The sequence below is a fragment of the Scyliorhinus canicula genome, chromosome 6 (genome assembly GCF_902713615.1).
Source record: "Scyliorhinus canicula chromosome 6, sScyCan1.1, whole genome shotgun sequence".
NCBI classification, from domain to species: Eukaryota; Metazoa; Chordata; class Chondrichthyes; order Carcharhiniformes; family Scyliorhinidae; genus Scyliorhinus; species Scyliorhinus canicula.
In genome coordinates, this window is record NC_052151.1 from 224,270,804 (window position 1) to 224,282,858 (window position 12,055).

Below are 12,055 nucleotides of genomic sequence, written 5' to 3' on the forward strand. Positions count from 1 at the left end.
GTGAGTGTGTGAGAGGATGTGTGTGTGAGTGTGTGAGGGGAAGACTGTGAGTGTGTGAGAGGATGTGTGTGTGTGTGAGGGGAAGACTGTGAGTGTGTGAGAGTCTGTGTGTGTGTGTGAGGGGAAGACTGTGAGTGTGTGTGAGTCTGTGTGTGTGTGTGTGAGGGGAAGACTGTGAGTGTGTGGGAGGATGTGTGTGTGAGTGTGTGAGGGGAAGACTGTGAGTGTGTGAGAGGATGTGTGTGTGTGTGTGAGGGGAAGACTGTGAGTGTGTGAGAGTCTGTGTGTGTGTGTGAGGGGAAGACTGAGTGTGTGTGAGTCTGTGTGTTTGTGTGTGAGGGGAAGACTGTGAGTGTGTGGGAGGATGTGTGTGTGAGTGTGTGAGGGGAAGACTGTGAGTGTGTGAGAGGATGTGTGTGTGTGTGTGAGGGGAAGACTGAGTGTGTGAGAGTCTGTGTGTGTGTGTGAGGGGAAGACTGTGAGTGTGTGTGAGTCTGTGTGTGTGTGTGTGTGAGTGAGTGAGTGAGGGGGAGACTGTGAGTGTGTGAGAGTCTGTGTGTGTGTGTGAGGGGGAGACTGTGAGTGTGTGTGAGTCTGTGTGTGTGTGTGTGAGTGAGTGAGTGAGGGGGAGACTGTGAGTGTGTGAGAGTCTGTGTGTGTGTGTGAGAGGGGGAGACTGTGAGTGTGTGTGAGTCTGTGTGTGAGTCTGTGTGTGTGTGTGTGTGTGAGTGAGGGGGAGACTGAGAGTGTGTGAGAGGATGTGTGGGTGTGTGTGTGAGGGGGAGACGGTGAGTGTGTGAGTCTGTGTGTGTGTGAGGGGAAGACTGAGTGTGTGAGAGTCTGTGTGGGTGTGTGTGTGAGGGGGAGACTGTGAGTGTGTGAGAGGATGTGTGGGTGTGTGTGTGAGGGGGAGACTGTGAGTGTGTGAGAGTCTGTGTGGGTGTGTGTGTGTGAGGGGACGACTGTGAGTGTGTGTGAGTCTGTGTGTGTGTGTGAGGGGAAGACTGTGAGTGTGTGAGAGTCTGTGTGTGTGTGAGGGGGAGACTGAGTGTGCGTGAGTCTGTGTGTGTGTGTGTGTGTGTGTGTGAGTGAGTGAGGAGGAGACTGTGAGTGTGAGAGGATGTGTGGGTGTGTGTGTGAGGGGGAGACTGTGAGTGTGTGAGAGGATGTGTGGGTGTGTGTGTGAGGGGGAGACTGTGAGTGTGTGTGAGTCTGTGTGTGTGTGTGTGAGGGGAAGACTGTGAGTGTGTGAGAGGATGTGTGTGTGTGTGTGTGTGAGGGGAAGACTGTGAGTGTGTGAGAGAATGTGTGTGTGTGTGTGAGGGGAAGACTGTGAGTGTGTGAGAGGATGTGTGGGTGTGTGTGTGAGGGGGAGACTGTGAGTGTGTGAGAGGGTGTGTGTGTGTGTGTGTGTGTGTGTGAGGGGGAGACTGTGAGTGTGTGAGAGTCTGTGTGTGTGTGTGAGGGGGAGACTGTGAGTGTGTGTGAGTCTGTGTGTGTGTGTGTGTGAGTGAGTGAGTGAGGGGGAGACTGTGAGTGTGTGAGAGTCTGTGTGTGTGTGTGAGAGGGGGAGACTGTGAGTGTGTGTGAGTCTGTGTGTGTGAGGGGGAGACTGTGAGTGTGTGTGAGTCTGTGTGTGTGTGTGTGTGTGTGAGTGAGGGGGAGACTGAGAGTGTGTGAGAGGATGTGTGGGTGTGTGTGTGAGGGGGCGACGGTGAGTGTGTGAGTCTGTGTGTGTGAGGGGAAGACTGAGTGTGTGAGAGTCTGTGTGGGTGTGTGTGTGAGGGGAAGACTGTGAGTGTGTGAGAGGATGTGTGGGTGTGTGTGTGAGGGGGAGACTGTGAGTGTGTGAGAGTCTGTGTGGGTGTGTGTGTGTGAGGGGACGACTGTGAGTGTGTGTGAGTCTGTGTGTGTGTGAGGGGAAGACTGTGAGTGTGTGAGAGTCTGTGTGTGTGTGAGGGGGAGACTGTGAGTGTGCGTGAGTCTGTGTGTGTGTGTGTGTGTGTGTGTGAGTGAGTGAGGAGGAGACTGTGAGTGTGAGAGGATGTGTGGGTGTGTGTGTGAGGGGGAGACTGTGAGTGTGTGTGAGTCTGTGTGTGTGTGTGTGAGGGGAAGACTGTGAGTGTGTGAGAGGATGTGTGTGTGTGTGTGTGTGTGAGGGGAAGACTGTGAGTGTGTGAGAGGATGTGTGTGTGTGTGTGAGGGGAAGACTGTGAGTGTGTGAGAGGATGTGTGGGTGTGTGTGTGAGGGGGAGACTGTGAGTGTGTGAGAGGGTGTGTGTGTGTGTGTGTGTGAGGGGGAGACTGTGAGTGTGTGAGAGGATGTGTGTGTGTGTGTGTGTGTGAGGGGAAGACTGTGGGTGTGTGAGAGGATGTGTGTGTGTGTGAGGGGAAGACTGTGAGTGTGTGAGAGGATGTGTGTGTGTGTGTGAGGGGGAGACTGTGAGTGTGTGAGAGGATGTGTGTGTGTGTGTGAGGGGAAGACTGTGAGTGTGTGAGAGGATGTGTGTGTGTGTGTGTGAGGGGAAGACTGTGAGTGTGTGAGAGGATGTGTGTGTGAGGGGAAGACTGTGAGTGTGTGAGAGGATGTGTGTGTGTGTGTGAGGGGGAGACTGTGAGTGTGTGAGAGGATGTGTGTGTGTGAGGGGGAGACTGTGAGTGTGTGTGTGTCTGTGTGTGTGTGTGAGTAAGTGAGGGGGAGACTGTGAGTGTGTGAGAATCTGTGTCTGTGTGTGTGTGAGGGGGAGACTGTAAGTGTGTGAGAGGATGTGTGGGTGTGTGTGTGAGGGGGAGACTGTAAGTGTGTGAGAGGATGTGTGTGTGTGTGTGTGTGTGAGGGGAAGACTGTGAGTGTGTGAGAGGATGTGTGTGTGTGTGTGTGAGGGGGAGACTGTGAGTGTGTGAGAGGATGTGTGTGTGTGTGTGAGGGGGAGACTGTGAGTGTGTGTGTGTCTGTGTGTGTGTGTGAGTAAGTGAGGGGGAGACTGTGAGTGTGTGAGAATCTGTGTCTGTGTGTGTGTGAGGGGGAGACTGTAAGTGTGTGAGAGGATGTGTGGGTGTGTGTGTGAGGGGGAGACTGTAAGTGTGTGAGAGGATGTGTGTGTGTGTGTGTGAGGGGAAGACTGTAAGTGTGTGAGAGGATGTGTGTGTGTGTGTGTGAGGGGAAGACTGTGAGTGTGTGAGAGTCTGTGTGTGTGTGTGAGGGGAAGACTGTGAGTATGTGAGAGGATGTGTGTGTGTGTGTGTGTGTGAGGGGAAGACTGTGAGTGTGTGAGAGGATGTGTGTGTGTGTGTGTGAGGGGAAGACTGTGAGTGTGTGAGAGGATGTGTGTGTGTGTGAGGGGAAGACTGTGAGTATGTGAGAGGATGTGTGGGTGTGTGTGTGAGGGGAAGACTGTGAGTGTGTGAGGGGATGTGTGGGTGTGTGTGTGAGGGGGAGACTGTGAGTGTGTGAGAGGATGTGTGTGTGTGTGTGTGAGGGGAAGACTGTGAGTGTGTGAGAGGATGTGTGTGTGTGTGTGAGGGGAAGACTGTGAGTGTGTGAGAGGATGTGTGTGTGTGTGTGTGAGGGGGAGACTGTGAGTGTGTGAGAGGATGTGTGTGTGTGTGAGGGGAAGACTGTGAGTGTGTGAGGGGATGTGTGGGTGTGTGTGTGAGGGGGAGACTGTGAGTGTGTGAGAGGATGTGTGCCCGGGAGAGATATCCAGGATCTGGGAGAATCCTGCAGGCAAGGAGAGATGTGCTAACAATATCCGAGGTCTTGAGGATGGAATCTGTGAAACAGTTTCAGATTCCCCCTTACCGTGCGATGAAGCAACTATCTTCTTTCTCTCTTCGACTGTCGCCAGACGTCTCCACAGGGATGGATACTTTTTGTACAGCGAGCCCCGGAACATGCGCAGATAGTTTCCAACCTTTCACAGACACAGTATTTCAAATCATCAGTTCATGTGAATAAAGGACTTTAGATTCAAGGTACACTGTCTACTGAAGGCAAAATTTCCAGTTACAAAATAGAGAGAGAGAGAGAGAGCTCACTCCTGACCACCACCTTCTGGACAGGAGCTGCAATTACACCGTGACTGTTGACAAGGAAAAGTTGAATGGTGTATATTGACAACTATAGCGAAAATCAAAGGACCACACCAAGTTACCTTTCACTAAATAATAGGACGACGCAGCACACCGAGGGGCCATTCAGCCCATCCGCCTTCACCTCTCTTTTCTGGATCTACCCAATTCGTCTGCTCCCTGGCCCCTTCCCACAGACTCCTGCCAATCATTCCCTATTCAAGAATTTCCGCCTCCCTCCCCCTTTTGGGTGCTCCCTGTTCAATCTCCTTCCACCGGCAAGCACGTTCCCGATCACAACACATTGCTGGGCAAAAATAAAATTCTCCAAAACTTCCTTCGCTCTGTTTCTGCTGCTGATTCTCATCAATCTGGGTCTCCCCTACACAGAAATGGTCAGAAGGTTCCAGCTGAAGCCTGTCCAGTGATTTGCAACATTTAGCAATAATTTCCTTGCTGCTGTACACTGTTTCCTCGAATACTAATAAGGCTGTAAGGCCGAGGGGCAGAATTAGGCCACTCGGCCCATCGAGTCTGCTCCGCCATTCAATCGTGGCTGATAGTTTCTAATGTCAAGGAATGAGGTCAGGAGCTGAGTTTTCCTTAACGGCCTTTGCAAACTGGTCGAAACATTCAAATATCGGTGTATGCCACCCCTCCCACCGGCCACATTACTTGTTTAATGTATCACTTGCCACTCTTGTTTTATTTTTTCACTGGATGTGGGCTTTGCTGGGTAGGCCAGTATTTATTGTCCATCCCTAACGGACCCTTGAGAAGATGGTGGTGGTGGTGGTGGGGGGGGGGGGTTGCCTTCTTGAACTGCTTCAGTCAGATGATAAGGGAATAGTGTAGATGGGCTTGAGAGGGGTTTCACAGGTCGGCGCAACATCGAGGGCCGAAGGGCCTGTACTGCGCTGTAATGTTCTATGTCCCTGTGGTGTAGGAGCAACGTGGTGACACAGTGGTTAGAACCCACTGCCTCACGGAAGCCAGGGTCCTGGGTTCAATTGCGGCCTCGGGTGACTGTCTGTGCGGAGTTTGCACTCCGTGTCTGCGTGGGTTTCCTCCGGGTGCTCCGGTTTCCTCCCACAGTCCAAAGATGTGCAGATTAGGCGGGTTGGCCATGATAAATTGCCCCGTAGTGTCCAAAAGTTGTGCAGGATGGTAGGGTTATGGTGTTCCGAGATTAAAGGGCAGGCTAGTGGGCCTAGGTGGGGTATTCTTTCAGAGGGTCGGTGTCTACTTGATGGGCCAAATGGCCTCCTTCTGCACTGTATGAATTCTGTGGTTCTATGGTACACCCACTGTGCTGTTAGGGAGGGAGGGCCAGGATTTTGACCCAGCGACAGTGAAGGAGCGGCCGATATATTTCCCAGTCAGGGTGGTGCATGACCTGGAGGAAGGCTCTGGGATGTTGGTGTTTGCATGTCTGCTGTTCGTGGCCTTCAAGGTTTTAGAGATTACAGTTTGGAAGGAGCTGCCTGAGGAACCTTGGTGAGTTGCTGCAGTGCATCTTGTAGATGGGACACACGGCTGACACTGTGCGTCGGTGGGGGAGGGAGTGAATGTTTGTGGAAGGGGAGCAATCAAGCGGGGCTGCTTTGTCCTGGATGGTGTGGAGCTTCTTGAGTGTTGTTGGAGCTGCGCTCATCCAGGCAAGTGGAGAGTATTCCATCACACTCCTGACTTGTGTCCTTGGAGATGGTGGACAGGCTTTGGGGGGGGGGGGGGGGGGTCAGGAGGTGAGTTACTCTCCGCAGGATTCCCAGCCTCTGACCTGCCCTGATAGCCACAGTATTAATGTGGCTGGCTCCAGTTCAGTTTCTGATCAATGGTAACCCCCAGGATGTTGTTAGTGGGCGATTCAGAGATGATAATGCCATTGTGAAGGGGAGGTGGTTAGATTTCCTCCTGTTGGAAGATAGTTGGGTCTCGGACACTACCTTCAGTAACCTGCAGCGATGGCCCAGGATGCAGATGATTGACCAACTACCACTACCATCTCCCTTTGTGCCGGGTTTGACTCCAACCAGCGGAGAGTTTCCCCTCTGATTCCCATTGACTCCAGTTTAGCTCGGGCTCCTTGATGCCACACTCGGTCAAATGCTGCCTTGATAGCAAGGGCAGTCACCCTCACCTCCCCTCTGGCATTCAGCTCTTTGTCCATATTTGAACCAAGGCTGTAATGAGGTCAGGAGCTGAGTGACCCTGGGCGGAACCCAAACTGAGTGTCCGTGAGCAGGTTATTACTGAGTAAGTGCCACTTGATAGCCCTGTTGATGACTCCTTCCATCACTTTGCAGGAATTGGCCTGTTTCTTGTGCACAGGACACATCTGGGCACTTTGACATATTGCTGGGTAGATGCCAGTATTGTAGCTGTGGTGGAACAGCTGGGCTGTGGTGGGGGATCTAGTTTGGAGCACAGGTCTTCGGTACTATTGCTGAAATATTGTCAGGGTCCAGAGGCTTTGCAGCATCTACTGCCTTCAGCCAATTCTTTATATCACGTGGAGTGAATTCAATTGGCTGAAGACGGACATGTGTGATGCTGGGGGCCTCTGGAGGGGGCCAAGTTGGGTCATCCACTCGGCATTTCTGGCTGAAGTTGGCTGCAAATACTTCAGCCTCGTCAGTAATGTACTGTCAGAGGGTCAGTACTGAGGGAGTGCCGCACTGTCAGAGGGTCAGTACTGAGGGAGTGCTGCACTGTCAGAGGGTCAGTACTGAGGGAGCGCCGCACTGTCAGAGGGTCAGTACTGAGGGAGTGCCGCACTGTCAGAGGGTCAGTACTGAGGGAGTGCTCCACTGTCAGAGGGTCAGTACTGAGGGAGAGCCGCACTGTCAGAGGGTCAGTACTGAGGGATTGCTGCACTGTCAGAGGGTCAGTACTGAGTGAGTGCTGCACTGTCAGAGGGTCAGTACTAAGGGAGTGCTGCACTGTCAGAGGGTCAGTACTGAGGGAGTGCTGCACTGTCAGAGGGTCAGTACTGAGGGAGTGCCGCACTGTCAGATGGTCAGTACTGAGGGAGTGCTGCACTGTCAGAGGGTCAGTACTGAGGGAGTGCCGCACTGTCAGAGGGTCAGTACTGAGGGAGTGCTGCACTGTCAGAGGGTCAGTACTGAGGGAGGGCCGCACTGTCAGAGGGTCAGTACTGAGGGATTGCTGCACTGTCAGAGGGTCAGTACTGAGGGAGTGCCGCACTGTCAGAGGGTCAGTACTGAGGGAGTGCCGCACTGTCAGAGGGTCAGAACTGAGGTAGTGCCGCACTGTCAGAGGGTCAGTACTGAGGGAGTGCTGCACTGTCAGAGGGTCAGTACTGAGGGAGTGCCGCACTGTCAGAGGGTCAGTACTGAGGGAGTGCCGCACTGTCAGAGGGTCAGTACTGAGGGAGTGCCGCACTGTCAGAGGGTCAGTACTGAGGGAGCTCCGCACTGTCAGAGGGTCAGGACTGAGGGAGTGCCGCACTGTCAGAGCGTCAGTACTGAGGGAGTGCTGCTCTGTCAGAGGGTCAGTACTGAGGGAGTGCTGCACTGTCAGAGGGTCAGTACTGAGTGAGTGCCGCACTGTCAGAGGGTCAGTACTGAGGGAGAGCTGCACTGTCAGAGGGTCAGTACTGAGGGAGTGCTGCACTGTCAGAGGGTGAGTACTGAGGGAGTGCCGCACTGTCAGAGGGTCAGTACTGAGGGAGTGCTGCACTGTCAGAGGGTCAGTACTGAGGGAGTGCCGCACTGTCAGTGGGTCAGTACTGAGGGAGTGCCGCACTGTCAGAGGGTCAGTACTGAGGGAGTGCTGCACTGTCAGAGGGTCAGTACTGAGGGAGTGCTGCACAGTCAGAGGGTCAGTACTGAGGGAGTGCCGCACTGTCAGAGGGTCAGTACTGAGGGAGTGCTGCACTGTCAGAGGGTCAGTACTGAGGGAGTGCCGCACTGTCAGAGGGTCAGTACTGAGGGAGTGCCGCACTGTCAGAGGGTCAGTACTGAGGGAGTGCTACACTGTCAGAGAGTCAGTACTGAGGGAGTGCCACACTGTCAGAGGGTCAGTACTGAGGGAGTGCTGCACTGTCAGAGGGTCAGTACTGAGGGAGTGCTGCACTGTCAGAGGGTCAGTACTGAGGGAGTGCTGCACTGTCAGAGGGTCAGTACTGAGGGAGTGCTGCACTGTCAGAGGGTCAGTACTGAGGGAGTGCTGCACTGTCAGAGAGTCAGTACTGAGGGAGTGCTACACTGTCAGAGATACCATTTCTCAGCAGAAACGATAAAGTGAAGCGTCGTCTGCCATTTGGGCAAATATTTACCACCCTAAACCTCTGTAAAAGAGTTTGCCTGGTGATGGGTAAATTGTTGTGCATGTGTGGCGCGGGGTGAGGGGGGGGGGGGGGGGGGGTGGTGAACTTATGTCTCGTTGGCTGACAATCCAGGACAAACTAAACTGCAGCAAATGGGGATGATTGTCTGTCAAGTGCTGTGAGGATGGCTGTGAGTGGTGCTATATAAACGCAATTCTTCCCTTTCCGCAGTGAGAATTCTCGGATACACAGACCGGTATAGTGGACAACGATCTGCTGCGGTATTTCCTGATGTGTCACAGACAGAAATATCCTCCACTCTTCCCCCCCACCCCCCCACCATATCTTCCCTGACTCTTGTTAAATCTGACAACAAGGCACAGACGCACACAAACAGGTCAGACACTGAGCTGGCAGATGAACAGTGTCAACTGCACAGTTGGCAAGGCACCGAGATATTCAGGCACACCAGAGGGCGGAACAGGGGAAGACAAAGCAAGAATTTGCAAATGAATGTTGTTGTTTTTCTCTCCCCCCCCCCCCTCCTTCCTTGCCGTATCCAACGCCACCTTCCAGAGGACGTATGATCCGGGGCGGAGGAGCTGAACAAACATCCTGGCTGGCGACACAACACAAACGCAAGAATGAAACATTCGACCCAACCCCCCCACCCCCCCTCCCCCGCCCGACGAGCCTGGATTTCACCCCGACCCTCCTTCCCGGCCATATCCTCCCTCGCACCATTCCTGCAGATCCCACATTCCACATTTCAAACACACACCAAACGGAAATAGCATTCGCTCCTGGCAGGGAGAAGTGAAGGCGGTGGGTTAATAATGGTTTGCGTGCATTTGCCCTGTTCATTTTTAAAAGACAGATCCATTGAATTATTTGGTGTTGGTGATAAGGAGCCTTCTCTCTGTCTCTCTCTGTCTCACTCTGTCTCTCTCTCTCTCTCCCTCTCTCTCTCTCGGTCCCTCTCTCTCTCTCTGTCTCTCTCACTCTGTCCCTCTCTCTCTCTGTCTCTCTCTCTCTCTCTCTTTCTCGCTGTCTGTCAGAGGCTGTGTCAGGATCTCTGGACCTTACCTCTGATCCAATCATGAACCATTCGCTGTCTTGCTCCAGTTGAAATTTCACCGGTTTCAAACCAAATGTTTTGCTCGCAGCCATTTGAATAGGAGAGAGAAAGAGAGAGAAAGGAAGAGAAAGAGAGAGAGCAAAAGAGAGAGAGAGAGACGGCAAAAGAGGGGGGAGCAGGAAAGGGGGGAACAGGAGAGGAGGGGTGGGGGTGAAACGGAGTAAACGCAGGCAGAATCTTAATGAAAACCATCCACACCGACAGCAAGGGAGCAGACAGCCAATTGCAAGACAGTCTGGAAAATAAACAGGACAAGGGAATAATCCGGCAGGAGGTATAAGGAACAACCATTCCTTACGCACCTCGCCAACCCTTCAGACTGAGAACTGAGCTGTTGGATCACGGCACCACATTCCATTCGGACAACTTCACAGTCAAACGGTGCTGTGATTCAGCCACTATCAGAGAGTCAGTACTGAGGGAGTGCCGCGCTGTCAGAGGGTCAGTACTGAGGGAGTGCCGCACTGTCAGAGGGTCAGTACTGAGGGAGTGCTGCACTGTCAGATGGTCAGTACTGAGGGAGTGCTGCACTGTCAGAGGGTCAGTACTGAGGGAGTGCTGCACTGTCAGAGGGTCAGTACTGAGGGAGTGCTGCACTGTCAGAGGGTCAGTACTGAGGGAGTGCTGCACTGTCAGAGGGACAGTACTGAGGGAGTGCTGCACTGTCTGAGAGTCAGTACTGAGGGAGTGCCGCACTGTCAGAGGGTCAGTACTGAGGGAGTGCCGCACTGTCAGAGGGTCAGTACTGAGGGAGTGCTGCACTGTCAGAGGGACAGTACTGAGGGAGTGCTGCACTGTCAGAGGGTCAGTACTGAGGGAGTGCTGCACTGTCAGAGGGTCAGTACTGAGGCAAAGCTGCACTGTCAGAGGGTCAGTACTGAGGGAGTGCCACACTGTCAGAGGGTCAGTACTGAGGGAATGCTGCACTGTCAGAGGGTCAGTACTGAGGGAGTGCTGCACTGTCAGAGGGTCAGTACTGAGGGAGTGTCGCACTGTCAGAGGGTCAGTACTGAGGGAGTGCTGCACTGTCAGAGGGTCAGTACTGAGGGAGTGCCGTACTGTCAGAGGGTCAGTACTGAGGGAGTGCTGCACTGTCAGAGGGTCAGTACTGAGGGAGTGTTGCACTGTCAGAGGGTCAGTACTGAGGGAGTGCTGCACTGTCAGAGGGTCAGTACTGAGGGAGTGCCGCACTGTCTGAGAGTCAGTACTGAGGGAGTGCCGCACTGTCAGAGGGTCAGTACTGAGGGAATGCTGCACTGTCAGAGGGTCAGTACTGAGGGAGTGCTGCACTGTCAGAGGGTCAGTGCTGAGAGAGCGCTGCACTGTCAGAGGGTCAGTATTGAGTGTGGTGAATGTGATTCACACCGGATTATGATCTGTATACATGTGTCTGTATTGTAAGTGCAGTTGCACTACCTGTCCTCCAGGGGGGGTAGCTCTGGGAATGCTCGAGTTGTCTGGGGCTTCTCCCTTGGCTCTGCCCAGGACTCCTCCCCCCGGAAGCTGCTGTATAAAGATCAGTGCCACATGGTCAGCCGGCCAGTTCACCGAAAGTTCAAAGGCTAATAGGCTGGCTCTGTGGTGAGTATATTAAAACCGCTATTCTAATCCTACAAGCACGTGTCCGTAGAATTGTTGGTTCCAACAATTTGATATACTCAGGAAATAGTCGAAGAAATCATGGAAGCAGCCCTCAAGCCCGGATGCCTAGAACTCGACCCACAGGATGCAGAGGCTAAGGAAATTTTTTCCCACTGACTGAGATGTTTTAAAGCCTACCTGGCAGAAGCCAGCACCGCCGGAACAACGGAGGAACAAAAACTCAGCCTACTGCACACGAGGGTAAGCCACAGAATATCCACACAGCTGGATCCGGCCGGTTCTTACACCGCAGCGCTGGCGATATTGGACAACATGTACGTTAGGCCCATTAACGAGGTTTATGCACGCCACGTGTTTACGACCCACCGTCAGCGGCCTACAGAAATGCTAGCCGAGTTTGTAAGGGAATTGAACAATCTTTCCAATGACTGTAATTATCAAGCCGTTACCGCGGTTGAACATAGGGAGCTTGCTGTGCGGGACGTTTTCGTGGCGGGCCTTAGGTCTAACAATGTGCGCCAAAGACGGCTAGAAAGGGGGGCCCAGGACTTAGACACTACTGTGGAGGCTGCTACCACTATGGAAGTTTTCTTCCGCAGCCTCACCTCGTTTCCTGCGGACCCCGCGACCTCATCGTGGACCCTCGACCAACAGTCTCCCCAAGCCTGTGCCGCACAGCCCCCCAGCTACCGCGCTGCCAAAGCCAGTTACTCTGCTGCCCCAGCCAGTTACTCTGCTGCCCCAGCCAGTTACTCTGCTGCCCCAGCCAGTTACTCTGCTGCCCCAGCCAGCTACTCTGCTGCCCCAGCCAGTTACTCTGCTGCCCCAGCCAGCTACTCTGCTGCCCCAGCCAGCTACTCAGCTACTCCAGCCAGTTACTCTGCTGCCCCAGCCAGCTACTCTGCTGCCCCAACCAGTTACTCTGCTGCCCCAGCCAGCTACTCTGCTGCCCC

General features: G+C 53.7%; 1 long non-coding RNA gene across 1 annotated transcript; it reads right to left on the minus strand.

Moving 5' to 3' along the window:
- Nucleotides 1–3,876: 3,876 nt before the first annotated feature.
- LOC119967897 lies at nt 3,877–9,900 on the minus strand. Its single transcript, XR_005461094.1, has 2 exons — nt 9,449–9,900; nt 3,877–3,914 (listed from the first exon to the last, which is right to left on the minus strand). It is a non-coding gene; the product is annotated as an uncharacterized LOC119967897 (long non-coding RNA).
- Between the last annotated feature and the right edge of the window lie 2,155 nt (nt 9,901–12,055).